The 27,418-nt window shown below is 33.6% G+C and overlaps 1 non-coding gene across 1 annotated transcript; it reads left to right on the top strand.

Moving 5' to 3' along the window:
* Window positions 1-4,235: 4,235 nt before the first annotated feature.
* On the top strand, window positions 4,236-4,342 carry LOC145168070 (small nucleolar RNA R71). Its single transcript, XR_013741663.1, has one exon. It is a non-coding gene; the product is annotated as a small nucleolar RNA R71 (small nucleolar RNA).
* The last annotated feature ends 23,076 nt before the right edge of the window (window positions 4,343-27,418 follow it).

Here is a 27,418-nt window from a genome sequence, read left to right as displayed (position 1 = left end):
CTACCAAAATCGAAGCCATTCAAAATTGGGAAGTGCCCCGTAATGCTTCCAAAATTCGTAGTTTCTTGGGTCTCGCAGAATATTACCAGAGATTCATTAAAGACTTTTCTCATATATCCCTACCTCTCACGCGTCTTACACTAAAAGATCTTTTGACTCATGCTCCAATCTTATCACTCCCAGAAGGTGATGATGATTTCTCCGTATATAGCGATGGTTCAAGATTGGGATTCAGTTGTGTGTTGATGCAACGTGGTAAAGTGATAGCCTATGCCTCAAGACAACTGAAAGATTATGAGAAGAATTATCCCACCCATGATCTCGAACTCGCTGCGGTGGTATTCGCCCTAAAACTCTGGAGACATTATTTTTTTGGTACAAAATGCCAATTGTTTACCGACCACAAAAGTCTCAAGTATATATTTAGTCAGCAAACTCTGAATATGAGACAACAACGAGCCATGGAGCTGATCAAGGACTATGACTGTGAAATCCTGTATCACCCTGGAAAGGCTAATGTAGTTGTCGATGCACTTAGCAGAAAGGTTTATCGTAATAGTATGTGTTATGCTATTACTCAGACTACAGTAAAGTTCACTATTCTAGATGAACTAGAGAAATGGCAAGTAGAGGCCCTAAAGCCAGAAAATGTGAAGAAAGAAGGGATGGTACATTATACCGATGTTTTACTTGATGATCTACGAGGATTGAAGGTATTCAAGAATCGGCTATGGATTCCAAAGACTGGTGGATTAAGAAAGAAGATTTTAGATGAAGCCCATAAGTCTAAACTGTGAATACATCCTAGTACAAGTAAAATGTACTATGATATAAGAGTTGATTATTGGTGGCCTGCATTAAAGAGAGACATTGGAAGATATGTACAGGAATGCTTAGTATGCTTACAAATCAAAACAGAGCACCAAAAGCTTTACGGAACCCCAGAAAGCCTTTAGTGTTCCTGAATGGAAATGGGAAGAACTGTCCATGGATTTTATTACCAAATTGCCAAAGACTGCTAGACAGCATGATAGCATTTGGGTAATCGTCGACCGCCTGACTAAAAGCGCTCATTTTCTTGCCATGCGTGAAACGGCTCCAATGGAGAAATACGCACAAGTATACTTGGATGAAATTGTTGCAAGACATGGTGTGCTACTAAAGATCATTTCTGATCGTGATACTCACTTCACTTCTCACTTTTGGGCAAGTATGCAATGTGAATTGGGATCTCGAGTTGCCCTCAGCACATCTTATCATCCCCAGATAGATGGTCAGATAGAGAGAACAATCCAAACAGTAGAAGATATGCTTCATGCATGTGTCTTGGAGTTCGGTGGTAACTCGGATAAATACTTAACTCTTGTCGAATTTTCGTATAATAACAGTTACCACGCTTCAATTAAAATGCCACCATATGAACCATTATATGGTCGTAAATACCGTACGCCATTATGTTGGCGAGACATAGGACAGAAGATCCTTGGAGGCCCTGAAATGATTCAAGACACCACCGACAAGATTAAAATTGTACGTTTTGAAATCGTGTTTTAAGTAAATAATATTATGAAATATTATGTGATATTGAGTATTGAGTTCAAACAGATAGTTTTTACTAGAAATGAAGTAAAACTATGTTTAGAATCACTCGGAATATATTGGAAGTCTTATGAGATTCCAATTAAAAGTTAAAATATCGAAATTTAACGAAAATATAAAATTTGAAATAAGTAAAATTTTATTTTTGAAAGTTGTAGATAATCTCGTTAGAAACATTTAGGCGAAAACCTCATCGAAATCCGAGTTATAACGAAGAAGTTATGACCAATCGAAAATCCGCGACAAAACAGGCATGACGCCAAATGACGTAAAAAGTGAGTTTTTGATAAACTACTTTTTAGCCTTAGTGATCTAAATGAAAGTCGTAGTATTCATTAAACCGAGAATTTTGATAAAAATAACGCCAAAATCTGACTTCGTATGAGGAAGTTATGATTTTTCTAAGTTTCAGCTTAGCAGTAGACAGCTAAAAACTCGAATTTTAGATCGAGTGATTTTTAGCCGATACAACCTAAATGAGAATCGAAGGTCTCGTCATTAGCAGTACAACGGTAAAAAGTCTGACAAAAACGGACATCGGATAAAGAAGTTATGAATTCTTAACGGATTTACTAGTCCCGGTCTGTTAAAAATAATAATATTAAAATAAAGTCAAAACTATGCGACGAAGTCTAACCGAAAGTTGTAGAGCATAATTTTCCCTACGCGTGCATATAAAGAACGTCAAGAACGGAGACCGTATGCGAAAGTTATGGATTTTAGAAAATTTGGGCTCATTTTCCGAGGAATCTCACAAGGATAAGGTCCGGAATAGGCCACGTCATCGGATACTCGCATGCATACCATGTGCTCGACTCGCGTGTCGCTTGCTGATTCGACCGAGGGTGTCGTCCAATGACCTTCCGACGCGCATCGCTTCTGACTTGCCCCGTGTCCGAAGCGCTAGACCAATCCGATGCCGGCACGCAGCCATCTCGCATCCGAGCGTCGCCCATGTTGAATGTGTTCCGAGCCTCGCAGCCACCTGCCCTCTCCCCCTCGCTTAGGATCCGGACCTCGCTACTTTAAATAGTAGCTGCGAAACCTCCCGGCTAATGTTAGGAAATTTGCCCTTTTTCACCCTTTTTCCATATTTTCACTACTTTGACATCCCCTGAAGCACCGGGATTATTTCCAACGCCCGAAACACGCCCCGAAGTTGCCGAGAAGCCCGAAAAATTTATCTTTTCGGTTTTGAAGCTCTACCTTCGCAGAGCCCGGTTTTCAACGAAGAAAGCTAATTAGAGTAACGAAGTGCTGCCCAAATTACTATTTTAACCCCCGGTTATTTCACGGTGAGTTTAATATATAGGAACAATTGTATGTTATGTGTTATATGTGCTACGTGCTTTTCAGTGTTATTATTTCGGTTTATTTTCCCGTGTTATTTTTATTCGTTATTTTTAATAGCAAAAGAAATACCTTTGACCATGTGATCAGTGAAAGGACTTAGATTCATATTGGTACTGGTATGTAGCCTCTGGCCATGTAGACCATGTCTCCGTAAGAGAATGATTTCTATTCTATGGTATTGGCAGAAGGTTAGACAGGGCTATAAGCCTGAAATCTACCAAAAGGTTAATCCGAAGTTGTATGTCTTCTGTGCCATTTGGGCCAAAGCTTTATTGATGTATATCAAGTATGGAAATTGTTATGTCTCATTGATTGTATATCTTTGAATCAAATCAATGATTGATATGGAAAGGTTGTCACATGATTCACATATGCCTTTGTTGTTCCTTGATCCTCTTTGCCTCTGCCATATTAAAGTATATATATGGCATAACGTTATATTGTATCTATTATTGAACTCACTAAGCGTCACCGCTTACCCCTCTCAATGTTAACTAATTTGCAGGAGATAAGCATCCAGTATAGTTATATACTGATAGAAGATTTTTGAATAGTTTGAAACTATTGTATTGATAGAAGATTTTCGAATAGTTTGAAACTATTGTATTTCGCACTCTCATATGTATAAAACTATAGAATCCTGGGAAGTTATGTAATATATAACACTTTGAAATAGTTGGTTTGTATCCAGTAGTTTGTAATCACTTTATCAATATAAAATATTGTTTTTATGAATATGCATGTAGCATGTTTCGGAGTAACAACTGTCAAGTATGAAAGTGTGGGTCTTTCAATGATGTTGTATATGTTATCTGTGTGGGTGTTGGTACTTTGGGGGAACTCACTAAGCTTTGTTCTTATAGTTTTTAGTTTATGGTTTCAGGTACTTCGGAGGACCGTGGCTAGGCAAAGGCGTGACCGTACACATCATTGGTTTTACTACTGACTGGATCTTGGGAGACTCTGATTTTAAATAATGTTTTGGAAACAATGTTTTGTAAACACTTTGATTTGTAAATGAGTTGTTTTGAAAGGTTTAAATTTTATGAAAATTTTGGGATGTTACAGAACTGGTTGCATCTTGACCTCCTTCTTTACTTCATCTTACTCTAGTGAAATCCTCATTTAAGGTTCGATACTCTCTTGAATGCTTAGCGAATTCTTCAATCAAAGCTTTATTTGTTGTTGGATACTTCTTGGTCATGAGCCCTTGAGAGCCTAGAAGTTGGCGAGTGCACACATTGAATCCATCATAAAACATTGATATCTCTTGTTGCATATTGAAGTCATGCTAAGGGAAATGTCATGACATTCTCTTGTAACGCTCCCAAGCTTCGTATAGCGGCTCCCCTTCTAATTGTTGAAAATTATGGATATTTCTCTTAATCTTCGTTGCTTTTGAAGGGGGGTAAACTGGTTTATGAACCCAATCCTAAATTCATCCAATGTCGTGATTGCTCCAAAGGGGAGTGTATTTAGCCATTCCTTAGCATTACCCTTCAATGTGACCGACAAAAGTCAAAGAATCACCACATCTTTACTCACGTTTGGTGCATTAAAATAATGTGAAATCTCCATCACCTCTTATATATGTTCATCAGCATCCTCGTGTTCTTTCCCATAAAAAGGTAGTTCCTTTAGCATGCCAAGAATGTGTCCTGGAAGTTCAAACTTTTTCGTGGTTGGAATTTTTGGTGGAACAAGACCCGGCCTATTATCGATGCGCATTCTCTAATTATACTCCTCCATTGTCATGGTCGTGATGTCCCCCATATTTCCTATTAAAACAAAACTAGAAAAACATGCATAAAACGACCAAAAGCAAAAATAAATGAAAAACTGAAAAAAAAATTAAGTTCTCACGTCGTGACAGGTAATGTTCACATCATGAGACCTGTAGAAAACCGAAAATTTAGTTAATGAAGAAAATTAACTTTTTCCGTTTTTTACCTCGCAAAAAGGATCGATTAACCTAAAGAAATTAAATTATAACTAAAATTAAGTCGTTCCCCGGCAACGGCGCCAAAAACTTGATGTGCACTTTATATACCTATCTAGCTTTAAATTTATAAACCTAACTACTTAGCTAAATTATACACTTATAGGAGTGTACCAAGTCAGATTATAGAATAGCTTCGGTAAGTCGGGTGTCGATCATAGGGAACAATATTTAATTAATATAATAATTACTAAAAGCCAAACTAAGAAGAACAACTAAAAATGGGGGGTTGTATATGATTTTACAAGTTTAGAAAAAAACTTAAACTAAAAGACGTAATTAATGACTAAAATGACGATTTAAAACCAATAATAAAAGATACTCTTGTTTAGCTTCAAATTCCTCCTTTTTTCTATGGTTGATTTCCAGACAATGGATTAATTTTGTTAGTTACTAAATAAAAGTTACTAGTCATCATGGTCAAACTAACTAGCATAAGTCAAGTTAACAACTTTAACCCCAATGATCATGAAAGTTAAGGACACTAAATTGATTTTAAAGGTAATTTGGACTCCAAATGATACAATCTACAGACTACTATTCTTTGGTCAAGTCTGGTAATCGAGCAAATATTATGATCAAATATTGCTCTCCATCACAGTTAAGCAACTAAACTATCACCTATACTTAGGATATGGCTAATCTCTAGCTCTAGCAATTTAATGATCATAAACAACTAGGTAAATCAATTTCATGCATTTAACTACAGTTTAACTATACAATCTTGAGACAAGGCAATAAATATAGACACTTTAACAAGCTAGGTTTAGATTTATCAAACAATATTTAAAGCAAAACTAACTTCATCAATCCATCAAACAAGAAATCAACACATAGTAATCAAGAGTTTATCTAATCTAAACGAAAGCAGGGGTTATTAGCCCATAATCACAACTGAAAAACACATAAAAAAGGAAAACTAGGCTAAAGATGATTAAACTACGAAAACCGAATGAATATGTGTGAATCCTTGCTCCAGTCTCTTTATCCCTTGTTCTCTAATCGAATTGCACTTTCCAAGGGTTCTTGGAAGGGTTTTTCTTCACCAGTTATCTCAGCCCTCTAGCCTCCAACCTCTGAAATCGACTTAATGTCCGAATATATATTGTTTCCTAAATTTCGATTGCCACGACATGGGGAATAGATGCCAAATCGTGGTGATGTGATTCCTTGCCGCACACGAATTCGTTGACCGACACAGGGAGTTTTTGGTGATTTTTTTATCTCACATCATGATGTAAGAGGTATCACGTCGTGAGAACTGGGAATTAGCATTTGGCCCAAAAAAGAAAGTCGTACAAAATTTTGTCCAGTTTCCGGAACGTTTCGATTCTCGTCAATTGGAGTTACGAGTCATGACATATGGCCAAAATACTGACGAGGGGTTAAGTTGTCCAACAACATCCTTTTTTGTGTCTTCTTTTGTCTTAGCCCCTTCATTCCTGCTTCCAGCTCCTCGTTTGCTTCATTTTTCTCCCAAGCAAGTCTTCACTGCTACAAAACATATTTCAAACATAATAAGTACATTTTGTTCCAAAATAAGCATAATTATAGCTAGAAGTATAAAGCAATATGCATAAAATATGTAGTTAATTATGCACATATCAAGATGATCAAGGACATGCACAGGAGGTATCACTCCATAGTGCTTGATGTGCCGTCATGGAACCTCTTCGAAGTAACATGCATTGGACGTGCTACCAAGTGACTGTTGGATTAATGTCTAAGTCCATAACTATAATTGGTAAGACTTGACCCGACCTGGCATGGTCCATTTGGGTTGCATGGCATCATGCGTTTGGATAGACTATAATGAGAGAAATAACACTTAAGGTTGGTTAATATATTATAAGTTCTACTATATTAATAAGGTTATCTAATTAGTATTGATCAAGAATTAATTTGGAATTAATTAAGTGATCAAAAGGAGACTAATTAAATATATGGGTTGATTGTGTAAATCATTCATTCTTATATATGTGGGCTTGTGATCCAAGATTCCTTATGTTGGACTAAGTCCATGGGGTGACCCGTGGATACTCCATGGAGGTTAAAATCCATGGAGCATAAGGAATGGGTAAAGTTATGAGTTACATGGTGTAACCCTAATAGCCACCATATAAAAGAATCCCATGGCTCAAGAAATCGTGCACTAATGTGTGAGTGTGAGGGCTAGACGATTTCAAGGAGTGTTCAAGTTTCTCTCAAGTTATTCCAAGTGTATTTGGTGTTGTGTGAACCATTTGAGGTGTCACACTTGGGGCACTAGGCACTCAAGCTTCATGAAGACATTCTACACCAAAGAGGTATGTATTTTATCTTGTTATATTTATTATTTTGTATGCTAGATTAGGATAATACCTTGGATGTTCATAATTGTATGTATAATAGAGAAAACATAGATCCAAGGTATTTAGGGTTGCATGTACATTTAGGAGTGTTAGAATGCTCATAACCCAACAGTGGTATCAGATCCTAGACTTGTTTTCTTGTTATACTTGCAAAAGTAGCTGAAAAATCAAGTTGGATGCATATATTCGATTGTTTTGGCTGGAATTGGACTAGGAACATTACCCTAAGATGTTTTTGGACTTATAAACTTGTTTTTGATGTGGTAATGTTCATGCTAATCCAATTTCTAAGATAATTGTCATAATTTCAAGATTTGTATTAGTTTGTATGTTCATGCTAATTTCTTGAAGATTGATGATTTGAATTATCTTGTTCTTATGAGGTTCTTAGATTAATAGAAAAGTTGTGTGAAATAGTTGTTTTCAATCCATTTTAATCTAAGAGTTGATTCCAAAGTGTGTTTTTGTAACTTGTCCTCAAGTTATATGAAAAGTCACATTTAAGAATCATAAAACTCATAAAAGTTGGCGAAGGTTACAAAATGAAGAGTCTAGTTCTAATTAAATGGTTTTATGACTCCATAACTTGTCCTCAAGTTATGGAGGTTCAAGAGTCTCTTCATTAAATTAAAAGAAAAAGTGTAATCTTAATTAGTTCCATAAGTTACAATAAAAAAAAGTTATTTTTTTTTATTAATTAGTTTAAAGTCTTCCATAACTTGTCCTCAAGTTATGGAACTTGAAGAGTTTTTTTTTTTAATTAAAACTACTTTAAACTCATAAGTTATGGAATTAATTAGTTTTGAATAGTTTCAAAATTTGCCCTCAAGTTTTGGAATTTGAAAAGTTTTCACTTATGAATACTTTAATTCGAAGTTAGCCCTTAGAATTTTAAAAGTTAAAATTCAACCCTTATACTTTATAATATTATAAGTTAATAATATTTATATATATATGTATAAGAGTAAAGTCAGTCTTACCGTTAGTAGGACTCATTCACGAAGCCAGTCTATAAGGGGGGTATAAGGTTACTGGCTATAAAATGGCACTTTAATGGGTGTCCACTCTCACCCACCGCTTCCTTGACTGGTGGAAGGTCGTTAGCCGAACGGGTAGGCCAAGGACTATAATTCTCCTTTCATTAAAAGTATTAATGATAAATACTAAGTAACTAAACTCTTATTAATACCCAATCTTAGTTACTTAGGAAAATGTGAATTTGGTGCTAACCCATGAAATTACACTTTGCACTTTGCTTAAGTCGTTAGTGGAGTGTGTGTGGTTAACCGGCACACTAACCTGGACTTAACAAGGTAGGCAAAGGGTAACTTAATATTTATCATAGTATCGGTGGAGCGTGTGTGGTTAACCGGCACACTGATTAAGGGGTAAATATTAACGGTACCAAGTATATTTGCATGGTTATTCACACCTTGTTTTGTGATCCTCGGCATCCCAGTCACAAAACCTGAAGGGCACACTCGAGATTGAAACATGCCTTTGAACAGTTCAATGAATCTCAAAGATCTAGGACTTTCAAATCCAATTAAAACCTAATAAATTATTTCGTTTTTCATGGTGGAAATTGGTGAATCGTCATTCACCTACCTTCAAGTATTTTATAGCTTGGATTACGGCATCCCTCTTCTAAGTTATAAAATAGTTTGTTGGGTCCTAGCCTTAATATTTCATATTGGGTGTCATATTAAGGACTTTAAATCAACTATCTTGAATATCTCCCAAAAAGATGTCTGGTCTAGACATTTATGATCTTCCCAAATCTCTTGAAACAAGCTTTCCTAAATGAAGATGATGTCCCATGGATATCATACTTCTTTCACCTCCTCCAATTATTCTCCCTAACCCACAAGTTCCTAAAAAGTTTAAGGTCACTCAAGCCCTATTGGCAAGGCAAGGTCTAGGTGTGATCACATCTTGGAGATGTAGTCACATATTGACAAGCCGAGAGAGTTGGGTGTCAAAGTCTTGAGAAAGTTGGTGGCTCAACTACTTTCTAAGTCACATAGTGAGTTCTTTTGGGAATCCTATGAAACAGACTAAGACAAGACCCTTAATGATCTTATCTATTTGCTAAGATCAACTTCCTAAAACGCTATAGACATTGACAATGATGACATTGGATATCCAGTAAAGCTCTCTCTTCCCAATGGAAAGGGATCGGCCATAGTCAACTCGGTTGACCCAATGGTAAATAGAGAGGCGAAGTCTGAGATAGTCCCATTATCAAGGGTCCATAGGTAACTATTGCCAAAGGAAGGGCATTGGTTACGAAGCTGCCAAATTTACCTAAGGATGTTAAAGTCAATAAGTTTGGTTCTACTTCAGGTAAAGTCCATTGTCTAACTCTATTAAGTACATGCTGATTCTGATCGCGAAGATGGATTTCAATCGCATGGTTCGGTGATCAGAATTTTGGGCTATTACTTAAGAGTTATGATATTTATATTGCTTAGGAATAGATAACAACAAGGTTTTCATATGGATTGTAAGGATAAGTTTTTCCGCAAAGTTTTAAAATAAAAGAAAAAGGTTTTGATTTTATTTATTTTAAGTATCCTTACAATGGCATTTGTGAAAAGTTGTTGCTTATAAGATTCCATTGATAGCAATATTGGAAAAATGGATTTGATTCTTTCGGTTGTGGTAGTGTCTAATATTACCAAATAAGGAAAGATTCTCATCACCCAAGGTTCAATTGGACCGAAACTTGGAATCATGCAAGTTGTATAGTATGATGAATGAGAACTTTCAGCTTGGAAAATTAAGACTAATTCCTTATGTGAATAAGGAAAGGACTAAGGGATCGAGTACACATTCTTGTGCACTGGTCAAGTCCACCACAAAAGATCAAGAAGACTATTCGTCATGATTTACTTAAGTTCAGTAAATATGGTTATACTTATAAATTTAAGTATAAGTCTGTAGCATTGGAGAAGTTTCAATGTGAGACAGAACGAATAAGAAGAATCAAAGTATGGCAGAAAGATAAAAGTTTCTCAAATCTGAAAAGATGGGAGAGTACTTTAGTATCATGTTTATGATCATCTTAATGATTAAGATACCATATCACAATTGGTCCTCTAAAGTCATCTTAGTGCATTCTTATGACTAAGAAGAGGAGTCATGAATTGTTGAAATGGTTAAATCAAAAAGATGAGTCATACTTCGTTCCAAAACAATTCTTAGAGTCATACTCCAAGATTGTAACTTGAGTGACATATCTTAAAGATGGTTTGTTAACACTAGTCAAATGTAAGAGTAAAAGGTTATCTACTCCTGTACATTTGAAATTGGTAAGTTGTGATGTTTTGGATAAAACAGAGACCAACTTAGGCCAATTGTGTAAGGTGTTAGTCTTGATAAAGAATCCGAACTATCTCTTGAATATTTGACAAAGGAGTCTTATATGTCAAGAGGACAGTGGGAGTCTTAAAGCTCTTGAAAGTTTCAAGACTTAATCAAGAATAAAACCTAAAGTCCTTCACTAGCACACGACTTGAGGTTTATAACCTATCGTGTTGAAATTTTTGTGCCTATTCAAGTTGGCTTTGCATAGGAGTTCTGAGAGTTCTCAATTGGTTGCACAACTACTTGGAAGCAATGGCAGGCACCTGAGCTGCCAAATGGCAAGAATTTAAGATTGTACAAGTTTAATCAATATGAGTTTGGATTTGTCACTAACCTTGTCTTGTGATTATGGTTTTGACAAATTCACATGGATAAGAACACATACACTATTAAATCTAAGTGTCATAAGGTTTCTCTCCGATTCATGAAAATGATGGTGAGGAAGCACTTTCACTAAGTAGATTTTAGCTAGATAGAAATTGTGATATTTGCATTCTCAAAGTCGTTAGTGGAGCGTGTGTGGTTTACCGGCACACTAACATGGACTTGTGAGAAGTGGCAAAGGTCTAAACAATTGAGACTATGATTACGGCATCCCTTTTCATAGTTCTAAAATTGTTTAGACACACATGTGAGCTATCTAAGAGAGGTGTATGATTTTGATAAAGTTTTATCAAAACAATCTAGTATCAGAAATCTGAACTTTGGTAAGAAAGTCAGCTGATTTCTGAGTACATGTCAAAGTTAGTGGGAGCATAAGTGTTATGCTAATAATCATCATGTTAGTGGGAGCATGATAATTATGTCAAAGTCTAAAAGATTCTATTGATTTTGATATCTAAAGATTTATTAATTCTCAAAACCCTAAAAACCCTAAAACCTAAATTTTATAAAATTTGACATCAAGAATTCTATAAAAATAGTTATGAAACTCATAATATTATCCTAAAACAATTAAATTCAGGGAAATATAATCAAGGAAAATAAAATTTAACTCATTAACATTTACCCTTAATTTATAAATCAAAAATCAAGGTTTTATGAATAAAAACTTGATTTTAGTGCACATTTTATATAAAAATTGAGATATTTTATAAAAGAACTTAAATTTTATAAAATAAAATGAATGAGAAAGGGGTATTATACCAAAAAATTCGGATCCCTCTCTCCCCATATCTCTCTCTCACACTCTCATTCTCCAACACACACACATCTCTCTTCTTTCTCTCTCTAGAAAACTCTCTCTACCTTATCTCTAATTTTTCTCTCCAAACACCACTCCATTCTCTCTTCCTCCCTCTAAGAACCATGAAATTTTCCAAAAAACAAACCCAAGAACACTCCTCAAACTCGAAATCTTCATCATCTTGTGGTATTCTTGAAGGTAAAATCGATTTCTACTTCACTTTTCTTTCAAGTTTTGCTCTTTTTCTTGCACTTTCTCCGTCTTCATCTTCTTCAAACTTGTTTTATTTTTGTTAAAATGGTTTTTAGAACATGATGGATGTGTTTTAACACCATGCATGTATGATAAACAAGGTTGCATGTTCATGATCTTAGTGCAAAAATCGATTTTAAGGATTAAAACATCAAACTCAAGTTAAGAGTTTTTGAGAAACAAAATTTTGTTCATAAATGCATGTATACATTTTGATAAGTTTTAATCTTTTGATCTCTGGAAACATGACTAAAATATGAGTTTATCATGATATATTTAAAATACTTCAAAAGATTTACTCAAGGAAATGATGAAAACTCACTTTTCTAACCAATCATCATGCATGCAATCTGCCAGATTTCTTTACCTGACTTTAAACTGTCATATCTCACTCATTTCTTAACCAAAATTCGTGATTCTTTTTCTTCAATATAATATTTTGAGTTAGCTTTCAAACCCATCTGACCTCACTGGAAAATTCAAATATTTCGATTTTTACCAATTTTTACAAAACTGTTGCTCAAACAGCACTTTCCTTATGAACATTTGTTTTGTGTTGCATGTTCAAAGGACTTATTCATCACTAAAAGTCATTCAAAATTTTTTTTTGAACTCTTAATATCATGTATTAATAGGTACAAAAAGATCTTGATTCAAAAGTCTTTGTAACATGTTGCAAAAATTGTCATAGTAACATCAATAATCTTTACATAAATCACAAGAACCAAGTTTTCTTTATAAGAAAACAATTTTTCATTGTTATTAAATTGTATGAAGATGCATTCTGGAAATTTTCAGCTCAATATATATTTTCTTTACTTTTATATGAAAATAATAAGAAAATAGAGTGTTAAATCATATAAAATACTTACACTGGTAAATAAGTTCTGGAAAAATTCTTGGATGATCATTTAAGTTAATAAACATTCCCCATGAAGTTTCAATGACTTTTGTTACTGTTTAGTATGGTTTTTACTTTTCTTTTTATTTAGCTCTAATAAATCATAAAACCACTTTAGGGAATGTGAAAATATTATTTCTTATTTTTCGCAGCTTGTACCCTGCATTTAAGACTCAGAAAAATATTTTGGGAATTTTTCAAAATGTATATCTATTTTTTCATGATTTTTGTGTTTATAATGGATTAAAAATAGGAAAAATAGTTTTACTCATTCAAAATTAATAAAAATTTACCAGAAACTCTTATAATATGTTAGGATGATAAATAAAATTTTTGATGATTTTTATCTTCTGTATGCTATTTTTCTTCTATTTTCCCAAGATTTAATACACTTAAATGTACACAAATCATAAAAATTGTGTTAAACTTTTTGAAAACACATATTAATAATTTTCCCAGATTATGTACACTGTAAAACAGTTACACAAAAATTATAAAAAAATTTCATGATAATTTACTGTTTTTCCATGATTTTATGATTATTCAAGGAATTAAATGGTGAAAAATAGTTAGACAAATCAAAAATTCAAGAAAATTTATCTTAAGGTCTTTGACTTCAATTAAAACTGAAATACAAAGTTTGGGAAATTTAGAACTAAATTGATTTAGTTTTTGAATATTTAATCATTAGAACACTTCTTAAAATGTTAAATATTAACATTTCAATAATGAGAATTTTCCACTTAAATTGTTATATAACAATTGATCCATTGAAATTTAATTTTCACAGAAAAATGTTTGTAACTTATCAATATTATATTTTGACACAATATTGGCATAATTCTATTGTAGTAGTAAGTATACTAGTATTAGATTTCGATTAGAAACTCACTAGCGAATACCATTATTGTAGGAATCGGTAGTGGTACTCGTGGAACGTAGTTCAAGGCACCATTTGCATCATCTCAATGTATTGTGAGTATTCACCACTCCCCTATTTTCGGTTTTTAAATGTTTTGGGGTGGAAAAGCATGTCCTAAACTATTTATGTTCGTTGTATTTAATTGACTCGTATAAACTTGGTTGCTATATTTTGCATATTGTGAGTATTCACCACTCCCCTATTTTCGGTTTTTAAATGTTTTGGGTTGGAAAAGCATGTCCTAAACTATTTATGTTCGTTGTATTTAATTGACTCGTATAAACTTGATTGTTATATTTTGCATATTGTGAGTATTCACGTACTCCCCTATTTTCAGTTTTTATGTTTTGGGGTGGAAAAGCATGTCCCGAAAAACTATTATTTGAATGTTGTATTTAAATTGATATGTATCAAACATGATTGCTATTTTATTGCTATGTCTCTCTATGTATGTCTATGCAACACGGAACATGAGAACTTATCGTACTAAGGCCCTTCCCTTATCTCTAACCATTAACTCTTTGAGCCAATGGTCATTATGGATAGCGCTATTAGGAATTGACAACTCCTCACTCGCCCTATTGCTGGAGTGCATGATACCATATTCATCTATGGAACGATAAGCATAGATCTTGATAGGGCTTCAGTCATAGGTTTGGTTGAGACTCATTGTTTGCTCATACACATACAAACTCGTTTCTCGTTATAGCAATAAACTTGTTTATTAATTATAGCAATGAACTTTGTTTCTCATTACAACAACGAAATTTTATTACTGAAAACTTATATACATGTTTTAGCAATGAAATTGTTTGCTCCTTGTAGCAACGAAATTGATTGCTCATTTTAGCAATGAAACTTGTTTACTCGTTTGAGTAACGAACTTTATCTTCCATGAGAATATGAATGTTGCATCTTATTTGGGCAACATACCTTATCTCTCATGATGACAAAGAACTTTGTTTTTACAAACTTATTTACTCATTTTAACAATATACTTTTATTATTGGAAACTTTTATCAAAACTTTGATTTCAATTCATGGAACCAATATTATTTTGTTTATCTGTGAGTACTCACCAACTATTTTTATAGTTGACGCTCGTTTTACATGCTTTTTCAGGAATCATCGAGTAAGTGGCACTTAGGGACACTTCACTTTTAGGAGCATTCGCATGTGTTGTATTTCAATTTACATTGTAATTTCTTTTAAAAGTTGTTCAAACCCATTGTGAATTTGTAATGATTTTTAATACTATGGTTGGTGTTGTCTTTTAACTTTTGCGATGAAACCCTTTGTACTGCCACACCCTGTGTTTCCGCTTTAGCGGGGTGTGACAGGAAATGGTATCAGAGCCGAAGGTTATAGAGAATACCGGTTTTCCTTTGGAAAACCACAACTATAGCCAAAAAATTTCTAAACGTTTTTAAAATATAGAACATACTACTAGTATAACTAATTCGAGTACGCATTATTGGACTTTAATTAAGTATAGCCTGGCCAACTATGCTTAATTAAGGAAACTTAATGTGAGGCTTGAAACGGTTATAGTAGAATTATGTTCAAAACGATTTTCAACTTAAACTTTTGAAAAACAAAATTTTTCGGTGTGCGTACGGGCATTGCATATTATAGGCATTCATCTAGATACACTTAGAAACTATGTGCACTTTTATAACAATGCCTTTATTTAGAAATAATCTTATCCCTTATCAAGTGCTAGGTTAACCACTTAGGTTATATCACTAGCCACTCTAGGAGCAATGCACTTAGTACTGAGAATGAGTATTCCTCGGTAGCTATTGACTTTAGATGTAAGGTTATACACTAGTAATAATCTTACGTCGAAACCTATACCAATTATTCCTCAATACCTCTTCATCGTCTTCAAGAGTTACAACTAGGAAAAAGCGTTTCGATACCGACACGAACGATAATTGGAGCATCTCGTAAGGAGGTAGATGAGTCACCACTAAGTAATCACTTAGATACCATTGGTGGGCATTCCGGATTCGACTCACAAGGAGACACGGAAGTTTAACCTATATGTGAGATCTTATTTCTACGTTACGATTTAGCTCTAGGTTGTTTCCACCTTGAGGTTAAAACTTAACATAGTATATCCCTTTGACCTCTATAAAAAGTCGTCAACTGCATTGACACCATAAAACGTTTACAAACAATTTTTCTTGTCCTTTATTTTGAGGAAAAGACACCGGTACTCGCCTTAGTATTTAGGTACGATCAGCTACACTAACATACTTATTCTTTACTTCTTAATCTTCCATCGAAAAATTATTTTGCTTAATCGGTTTTATTTATCATCGATAAAATATTTTATAACCACTTCATTCAACTTACTAGACCTTTCCTAACAATGTAAGTCATATTCTCGCTAAAAATCTTTTGATAACTTGCTTTAACTTAACACTTTTCTTCAAAACTCAATTTAACCAATATTTGTTTTAACCTTGCTATTTCAATTTCATTTCAAATCCATTTCAATGGATAGATGTGCTTTTAAAGGCATATAAACCATTTTAAACATTGCTTACCATTTTGACACGTTTTCGAAAAACTTAGAAACATTTTCTTTTATAAAAGTGTTTAAACTCTATGCTATAAAACTTAAACATATAACATTGAAGTCCTATTATATGTAAAAGCATCCTCGGATTTTGCAAACCACTTTTGCTTTGACACATTTAACCGCTTTCACATTTAGACATTGTAATTTACTTTAATGTGTTTTCTCGAAAACACAACATGATATTTATGCAAATGTCTACTTCAAACAAGTTTATAAGACATATTTAATGCTTGTAATTCAAAACATACCTTATTTGTGTACTTTGCTTCAATATAGTTTTATAATCTATAAAGATTCTAAAATATAAAGCATTGCAAAACTTAGTGTTCACTTTTAAAGTTCCAGTGGCGCACTTTCGACAATGCACAATTATTCATTTAAATATGTTAAGTCTTTACCTTATCCGTTTTAACCATTGTTGTACTCAAGCCTAAAAGGGTCAAGACTGTCAGATTTTCAATTACCAGTTGTAGTGCTTTTTTTTTCCACAATTGAAGTTTAACTTAATAGATAACTCGTGAATTTTTAGCAATCCTTAGCAAACACTTTAAAACTCCCACATGTCTATGTAACCATCAACATACATCAAATATTGAAGTTTGAAATATATCTCAACCTGGTTTTAATCTACCTATAGGTATTGTTCTTATAATTTTAACAATAACAATCATTGCCGCCGCTACCTTCCTTTTTCTTTCGCCCGCACTTGATTTCTTGCTCTCCTTATGATTTCAGATCTCGCACACCCATAATAGTAACATAATACATTGTCTAACTTTGTTTCTGTCTATTTTGCTTCTCCTGGTATCATGTTTGTACACATACATACTAGAAGTCTATCCTTTCGTTTTGAGCAATTAATACATGTATATCCGTGAGGAATAATTTTTATTTAGTCAACTTTGATATATTCAATTACGCCTTTTATCATATACATCTTGTTTTTATTTTGAAATCTCAATAAACAAGTGATCCTTATTTACATTTGCCCTTTCGTTCTAAACTCAGAAACTTGATATAAAATGCAATTTTCATTGTATTTTTCTTACAATTAACACACAAGAAGAATATCATTGTTCTTATCATTTTTCCAAATCCATAAAATATATGTGAAAGAATACATTTTCTTATGCTTCTTCTTTTCTTTAAATACATCAAAAGTCTTGAATTTTACTATTATATATATTCTCTAAATGATTGTTTTTGTAGAAACACTAAATTAAGAATCCACTATTTTCAATGATCGATATTTTTACACCTTTCTTAAAATAGCATTCTACTTTGTAATTTTCATTGAGTTCCTAAACTCTCAACTTTGTTTTTATAAATATTCTGACTCATAAGCTTGAATTTGTCCTGACTTAGAGAATTAGACAATTTTTCAAAAGAGTAATCAAAATATTTTTGTATAAATTCCCTTATTGATGACTTAAACCTGTAACCTTAAATAATCTTTATATTATTTTACTACTTCGTTTGATCGCCACACATGTATTTTCGTTATCTTGGAATTATTACATATTTTGATAATAGTGAGATAAATTATCATTTCTAAACACACATTTTGATAACAGTGAGATTTTTATCACTTCTAAACACCTAAAATGCTATCTATACAATGTGATTTAATCGCCTCCATTTGCAACATTGACTCTCTAAATATATATATTCTTCGAATATAGATCTATTATTGTAAGAGTAACCGTAGTAGTAATTATAGCCTCGGAGATCCTCAATCATTTCGTAATTTATTTTGTAGCCGACACTTAAATAGCCTTTACATTGGAGATGTACCAAAACTTTGTTGCTTACCCTTAGTACGTTTTCTTTAGGAACTTACCCTTGATCGCTCCTTTTTCATTCGTGCTACCACTTCTTATTTCATAATATATCTTTTCCAGATGTAATAGCCAACCCGGAAGTGAACAAATTGTTCCTAATCTCTTCTTTATTAAGCGGCGAATTTACACTTAGTGCTAATTTAGAACGCGACTTAAGGATCAATGCGGATTTAACGCTCAGTGCAGTTAGTGCTTCAGCAAAACTTATAGCTCTCTTAATTCAGATAATATCTAACTAGATGATCTTTTTCGACTAGGTCGCCATGTTTGGATCATGATTTCCATGATCCTAATTTCTCGCAATCTAAATTGTAGAACTCAAATTAAGGAAACATTAATTTGACTATAGCTAAAGAATTGGGTTCTTCCTTTGAGGAAATAAACCCGGAATAATCAAAGAACACTGCAAGTCACCACCTCTCCAGCTATATAATTGTATTCGACTGAGTTCTAATAGAATACGTCACGAATTGAATTTCGGGGCGAAATTCTTTCAACCGGGGGAGAATGTGACAACCGTCAAAATTCGAGTCGGTTCTAGATTTGAATAAACTTAGTTGCACATATAGGCACGACACATAATAGACTTAGTAACTAGAAGCTAAGTTATAACCTACTAGAAACTTGGAAACAAGTAGGATCGGATGATAGTGTACTTAGATTTCACATTGATATGTGAATTCTACTACTACTTAACTGTAGTGACTATCCATATTTGGGTCACTCTTTGACTCAAACACCTTTTCATGAATCATATACACACATTATGCACTTGATCTAGCAGTAGAAATTAGGTTGGAGCCTCATAGAAACTTAAGTCAGAGTTGAAAACTATGACTAGTATACTTGATTCCTCAATTTCGTTTGAATCTCGAAACCACTACATAGAATGCAAATAAACCGATAAAATAAGTTACAAATATTAATTATAACTATAAAAGAGTTATAATACCATAAGATAAATTGAAGTCTAAAAGATTCTATTGATTTTGATATCTAAAGATTTATTAATTCTCAAAACCCTAAAAACCCTAAAACCTAATTTTTATAAAATTTGACATCAAGAATTCTATAAAAATAGTTATGAAACTCATAATATTATCCTAAAACAATTAAATTCAGGGAAATATAATCAAGGAAAATAAAATTTAACTCATTAACATTTACCCTTAGTTTATAAATCAAAAATCAAGGTTTTATGAATAAAAACTTGATTTTAGTGCACATTTTATATAAAAATTGAGATATTTTATAAAAGAACTTAAATTTTATAAAAGAAAATGAATGAGAAAGGGGTATTATACTATAAAATTCGGATCCCTCTCTCCCCATATCTCTCTCTCACACTCTCATTCTCCAACACACACACATCTCTCTTCTTTCTCTCTCTAGAAAACTCTCTCTACCTTCTCTCTAATTTTTCTCTCCAAACACCACTCCATTCTCTCTTCCTCCCTCTAAGAACCATGAAATTTTCCAGAAAACAAACCCAAGAACACTCCTCAAACTCGAAATCTTCATCATCTTGTGGTATTCTTGAAGGTAAAATCGATTTCTACTTCACTTTTCCTTCAAGTTTTGCTCTTTTTCTTGCACTTTCTCCTTCTTCATCTTCTTCAAACTTGTTTTATTTTTGTTAAAATGGTTTTTAGAACATGATGGATGTGTTTTAACACCATGCATGTATGATAAACAAGGTTGCATGTTCATGATCTTGGTGCAAAAATCGATTTTAAGGATTAAAACATCAAACTCAAGTTAAGAGTTTTTGAGAAACAAAATTTTGTTCATAAATGCATGTATACATTTTGATAAGTTTTAATCTTTTGATCTCTGGAAACATGACTAAAATATGAGTTTATCATGATATATTTAAAATACTTCAAAAGATTTACTCAAGGAAATGATGAAAACTCACTTTTCTAACCAATCATCATGCATGCAATCTGCCAGATTTCTTTACCTGACTTTAAACTGTCATATCTCACTCATTTCTTAACCAAAATTCGTGATTCTTTTTCTACAATATAATATGTTGAGTTAGCTTTCAAACCCATCTAACCTCATTGGAAAATTCAAATATTTCGATTTTTACCAATTTTTACAACACTGTTGCTCAAACAGCACTTTCCTTATGAACATTTGTTTTGTGTTGCATGTTCAAAGGACTTATTCATCACTAAAAGTCATTCAAAAAAAATTTTTTGAACTCTTAATATCATGTATTAATAGTTACAAAAAGATCTTGATTCAAAAGTCTTTGTAACATGTTGCAAAAATTGTCATAGTAACATCAATAATCTTTACATAAATCACAAGAACCAAGTTTTCTTTATAATTTATTGAGCCTTTAGGCATGGTTTTCAACATAAAAAATAAGAAAACAATTTTTCATCCTTTAAGTTAACAAACATTCCCCATGAAGTTTCAATGACTTTTGTTACTGTTTAGTATGGTTTTTACTTTTCTTTTTATTTAGCTCTAATAAATCATAAAACCACTTTAGGGAATGTGAAAATATTATTTCTTATTTTTCGCAGCTTGTACCCTGCATTTAAGACTCAGAAAAATATTTTGGGAATTTTTCAAAATGTATATCTATTTTTCCATGATTTTTGTGTTTATAATGGATTAAAAACAGGAAAAATAGTTTTACTCATCCAAAATTAATAAAAATTTACCAGAAACTCTTATAATATGTTAGGATGATAAATAAAATTTTTGATGATTTTTATCTTCTGTATGCTATTTTTCTTCTATTTTCCCAAGATTTAATACACTTAAATGTACAAAAATCATAAACATTGTGTTAAACTTTTTGAAAACACATATTAATAATTTTCCCAGATTATGTACACTGTAAAACAGTTACACAAAAATTATAAGAATTTTTCATGATAATTTACTATTTTTCCATGATTTTATGATTATTCAAGGAATTAAATGGTGAAAAATAGTTAAACAAATCAAAAATTCAAGAAAATTTATCTTAAGGTCTTTGACTTCAATTAAAACTGAAATACAAAGTTTGGGAAATTTAGAACTAAATTGATTTAGTTTTTGAATATTTAATCATTAGAACACTTCTTAAAATGTTAAATATTAACATTTCAATAATGAGAATTTTCCACTTAAATTGTTATATAACAATTGATCCATTGAAATTTAATTTTCACAGAAAAATGTTTGTAACTTATCAATATTAAATTTTGACACAATATTGGCATAATTCTATTGTAGTAGTAAGTATACTACTATTAGATTTCGATTAGAAACTCACTAGCGAATACCATTATTGTAGGAATCGGTAGTGGTACTCGTGGAACGTAGTTCAAGGCACCATTTGCATCATCTCAATGTATTGTGAGTATTCACCACTCCCCTATTTTCGGTTTTTAAATGTTTTGGGGTGGAAAAGCATGTCCTAAACTATTTATGTTCGTTGTATTTAATTGACTCGTATAAACTTGGTTGCTATATTTTGCATATTGTGAGTATTCACCACTCCCCTATTTTCGGTTTTTAAATGTTTTGGGGTGGAAAAGCATGTCCTAAACTATTTATGTTCGTTGTATTTAATTGACTCGTATAAACTTGGTTGCTATATTTTGCATATTGTGAGTATTCACGCATTCCCCTATTTTCAGTTTTTATGTTTTGGGGTGGAAAAGCATGTCCCGAAAAACTATTATTTGAATGTTGTATTTAAATTGATTTGTATCAAACATGATTGCTATTTTATTGCTATGTCTCTCTATGTATGTCTATGCAACACGGAACATGAGAACTTATCGTACTAAGGCCCTTCCCTTATCTCTAACCATTAACTCTTTGAGCCAATGGTCATTATGGATAGCGCTATTAGGAATTGACAACTCCTCACTCGCCCTATTGCTGGAGTGCATGATACCATATTCATCTATGGAACGATAAGCATAGATCTTGATAGGGCTTCAGTCATAGGTTTGGTTGAGACTCATTGTTTGCTCATACACATACAAACTCGTTTCTCGTTATAGCAATAAACTTGTTTATTAATTATAGCAATGAACTTTGTTTCTCATTACAACAACGAACTTTTATTACTGAAAACTTATATACATGTTTTAGCAATGAAATTGTTTGCTCCTTGTAGCAACGAAATTGATTGCTCATTTTAGCAATGAAACTTGTTTACTCGTTTGAGTAACGAACATTATCTTCCATGAGAATATGAATGTTGCATCTTATTTGGGCAACATACCTTATCTCTCATGATGACAAAGAACTTTGTTTTTACAAACTTATTTACTCATTTTAACAATATACTTTTATTATTGGAAACTTTTATCAAAACTTTGATTTCAATTCATGGAACCAGTATTATTTTGTTTATCTGTGAGTACTCACCAACTATTTTTATAGTTGACGCTCGTTTTACATGCTTTTTCAGGAATCATCGAGTAAGTGGCACTTAGGGACACTTCACTTTTAGGAGCATTCGCATGTGTTGTATTTCAATTTACATTGTAATTTCTTTTAAAAGTTGTTCAAACCCATTGTGAATTTGTAATGATTTTTAATACTATGGTTGGTGTTGTCTTTTAACTTTTGCGATGAAACCCTTTGTACTGCCACGCCCTGTGTTTCCGCTTTAGCAAGGTGTGACAAATATGGTGATAAATAAAAGTGTTTATTTATATTCATAGGGTTTGATACCATATTTGATTCATTTATTCTTGTGTTTCACTTTGCATGTTTTGACTTCCAGCATAACTAAGTCGCTCTTCCTGAATGATTAAGTTATTCAAACCATCCACAGTCGGTCATATGTTGGAAGTAGATATGAATCAAGACTGTCATGGGTTGGTTTGTAGTGGTCCAAGTTGGTGGACAAAGTGGTGCTACAACACTCATAAGTGCTCATAAGTTCTGAGTATTGGATTCAACCCGCGCTCATTTGAATCACTTCATGGATTTTATCACGAGTGATCATGAGATGATAATATCTTATATTCTTCAAACCTAGAGATATGAGTTGTTACTATGAGTTGGTTATACATTGATTGCACGAAAACGCATTGGTAACTCGATGTTATAAAACGTGCCTTTGTGTATGATTCAACAAGTAGTAGAATAAGCCATATGAGTCGAAGTTTATCCATTCCTTTTACCTTCGGGATAAAAGCGATATCTGTGGGTCCCTCGATGATTTAAAGATGATACATGTGAGTGCTTGGCCAAGCCAGGACTGATTTGATTTGTTCAATCAGTCAGTCATCATGAATCGGAAATCGGGAAACAACAAATAGACAGAGAGAATGATTGATAATCCATGTCTCAGTCCATATGATATCTAGAATGGAGGAATATATGATCCCTTATCTAATGGACAAGTCATTGACAAAGGTCAGAGTTCATCGACAAGGTCAGAGTTCGACAGAAGCTTTTGAGAGCTACGATTGCTGATCGGTTCCTGAAGTCATACGCAATAATAGTTTTAGACTTATCCAAGTGGGAGACTGTTGGATTAATGTCTAAGTCCATAACTATAATTGGTAAGACTTGACCCGACCCGGCATGGTCCATTTGGGTTGCATGGCATCATGCATTTGGATAGACTATAATGAGAGAAATAACACTTAAGGTTGGTTAATATATTATAAGTTCTAATATATTAATAAGGTTATTTAATTAGTATTGATCAAGAATTAATTTGGAATTAATTAAGTGATCAAAAGGAGACTAATTAAATATATGGGTTGATTGTGTAAATCATTCATTCTTATATATGTGGGCTTGTGATCCAAGATTCCTTATGTTGGACTAAGTCCATGGGGTGACCCATGGATACTCCATGGAGGTTAAAATCCATAGAGCATAAGGAATGGGTAAAGTTATGAGTTACATGGTGTAACCCTAATAGCCACCATATAAAAGAATCCCATGGCTCAAGAAATCGTGCACTAATGTGTGAGTGTGAGGGCTAGATGATTTCAAGGAGTGTTCAAGTTTCTCTCAAGTTATTCCAAGTGTATTTGGTGTTGTGTGAACCATTTGAGGTGTCACACTTGGGGCACTAGGCACTCAAGCTTCATGAAGACATTCTACATCAAAGAGGTATGTATTCTATCTTGTTATATTTATTATTTTGTATGCTAGATTAGGATAATACCTTGGATGTTCATAATTGTATGTATAATAGAGAAAACATAGATCCAAGGTATTTAGGGTTGCATGTACACTTAGGAGTGTTAGAATGCTCATAACCCAACAGTGACATGATGTGCAACTAAGTGACAAGGGGTACCACTCAATGACACCCGATGTGCCCGTGGAGTATTAATGATGCCAATACAATGTCTCTCAAGGATGATGGTTCAGGAAGCAGTTGGATGGTGGACTGTGATTGGTTGACACCTTTTATGGGCGTATGGATTAATGGTCTTAGCCCATTGGGGTTTTAGGTCTGATCCCTAGTATGTAAATAGGGATTCTTGCTAGTTATTTGTTAATTTTATTTTGTATCCTTAGTGCGTAGGTCGAATCTTTGTTGAATTGTAATCCTAACCACTGTTTGAGAACTGAGTGAATAAAGAATACTCCCATCCCGCCCGCGGACGTAGGTCACATTTACTGAACCACGTAATATAATGTGTATTTATGTGCTTTTGGTTTTGAGTGTTGTCCGTGTTACTTCCTAACAAGGGTTATCAGAACTTCGTAAGTGGCATTAGATTTGTTTTAACTCCTGACAAGCGTCTTCTAGTTTCCCTACAAGTGGTATCAGAGCTACAGTTGGTGTTAAGATGATTGAATATGACATGTTAGAAATTCAATTTGGAGAAGTTTAATGGTTCGAGTGATTTCACTTTGTGGAAGGTGAAGATGAAGGCTTTTTGGGTTCAACAAGGATGTGCACCAGCATGGCGGCTGAAAGGAAAATGGGTATTTTGGAAAGAGTGTATAGCACTATTCTGTTGAGTTGGACAAACGAACTATTGAGAGAGTTCGTGGATCAAACGAGTGTTGATGAGCTTTAGGAGAAATTATGTGACAAGTATCAAAACAATTCTCTAAAAAACAGGCTATACCAAAAGCAATGCTTGTATACTCTTCAAATGTCAGAAAGTACCCAAGTGAAGGATCATCTTGGATAAATTCAATACGATCATATTGGATTTACAAGGTATGAATGTATATATTGAAGATGAAGATGAATCACTTATCTTCTTATGTTCACTGTCGAATTCTTAGAAGAATTTTGTTGATACCATGTTGTATGGTAAGAAATCAATCATTGTGAATGATATGAAGGATTATTTGATGTCCAAGGAACTGAAATGAAAGGTTTAAGTTGTAGAAGAAGTTTCTACTTCCGGTTTGTTCGCAGACAAAGGAAGAATATCAAATAGAGGTAGAGGTAACAAAGGGAAGTCAAGTTACGAATCTAAAGCTAACATCATATGTTATAACTGCAAGGAAAATGGGAACTTCAAAAGAGATTGTTTAGTGTTGGAAAACGATAATAAAGGGGTTAAACCATGCAACAACAACAATAACAATATTCTTGTGGTTCACGGAAACTCTGGTGAAGGGGATGATGGTAAAGTATTGGATGTATGTAGAACTCGTTCTGATGATGCTTGGGTCTTGGGACTCTGGAGCATCCTATCATATGACCTACAACCACGACTGATTCAACTCCTTCAAAGAGTGAAATAGCACAATCAAGATGGGTGATGATTAGGTGAGAAATTTCAAGGGTAGTGGCACAATGCATACCAAGATGCATGATGGTATGGTCAAGAAATTGAATTGCGTATTTGTCCCAAATCTTCGGAAGAACCTGATCTCTCTTGGTACTTTGGCGAAGGATGGACTGGAGTATTCTAGAAAGCGTGACTTGGTAAGAGTCTCCAAGGATGATCTTGTAGTTACGAATGGGAAGATGAATCATGGGATTTATTTCCTGAAAGGCTATACGGTTAGAGGAACGGTGATTGTATCCCAATCATTGGATCATTATAATGATAAAAGAACGTTGCGACATCATAAGTTGGGACATGTGAGCGAGAAGGGGTTGTATGGTGGAGATGCAACTGGAAATGCTAAACCTTGTGAAGCTTGTGTTTAATAGACACAACACAAGTTGAACTTTAGTTCGGTTCAACACTCAAGCAAGGAGATCCTCGAGTGTGTTCACTCAGATCTATAAGGTTTCTCTCCAGTGAAGTCTCATGGTTGATGTCAATACTTTGTGACTTTTATCGACTTGTGTTTACTTTCTAAAGACAATAAACAAAGATGAAGTGTTTGGGGAGTTCAAGGAGTGGAAGACTATGGTTGAAAAATAGACCAGGAACCAATTCAAGTCACTCATAACAGAAAATGGGTTTGAGTTCTGAAAGGCTTCCATTGACAACTTGTACAAAACATAAGGTATAGTGAGACATCATACTATATAACAATCTCCACAACAAAGCGTAGTGGAAGAATAGATGAACCAAACACCGGTGGAGCATGCTCAGTACATGCGATTATCTACTGATTTATTGGAGAAATTCTGGGAGGAAGCAGTCAAACACTGCTTGATATTTGGTGAATAGTTCTCCATCATCTGCAATTAGTTATAAGACTCCTCAAGGGTGTGATCTCCAAAACCTTATGATTATTCTTGTTTATGAATGCTTGGATGCCCTGCTTATCGTATATGGTGTGCTGAAGAAGGAAAGCCTCTAAAATTTGTTATTAGCAGAGATGTGACCTTTAAATCTTCTATGTGTAACCAGAGTGGAGGTAGTACAAGTGTTACGGGGAACGATCAGGGTGCTAGCCAAAAGGTAGAGTTTGCAACACAAACACCACATAGATTTGTGATAAATGAGGAATAGCAAGGTGGCATGGAACAAGATAGACGTGAGGAATCCCTTAAACGATCCAGGGAAGAAGTGTATGGTGATGCTGATATCAGGAAAGACAACTTAAAGAAGCTTCAGAGAATAAGCTTGTGATGATCGATTTAGGAGCTGAAAAGAACATAGTGATGATGGGGATTCGGAGGGAAATAAGAATA

This window comes from Lactuca virosa, chromosome 3 (assembly GCF_052849685.1).
Source record: "Lactuca virosa cultivar CGN04683 chromosome 3, Lactuca_virosa_CGN04683_v6, whole genome shotgun sequence".
NCBI lineage: Eukaryota > Viridiplantae > Streptophyta > Magnoliopsida > Asterales > Asteraceae > Lactuca > Lactuca virosa.
This window is presented reverse-complemented; position numbering and strand designations above follow the sequence as displayed.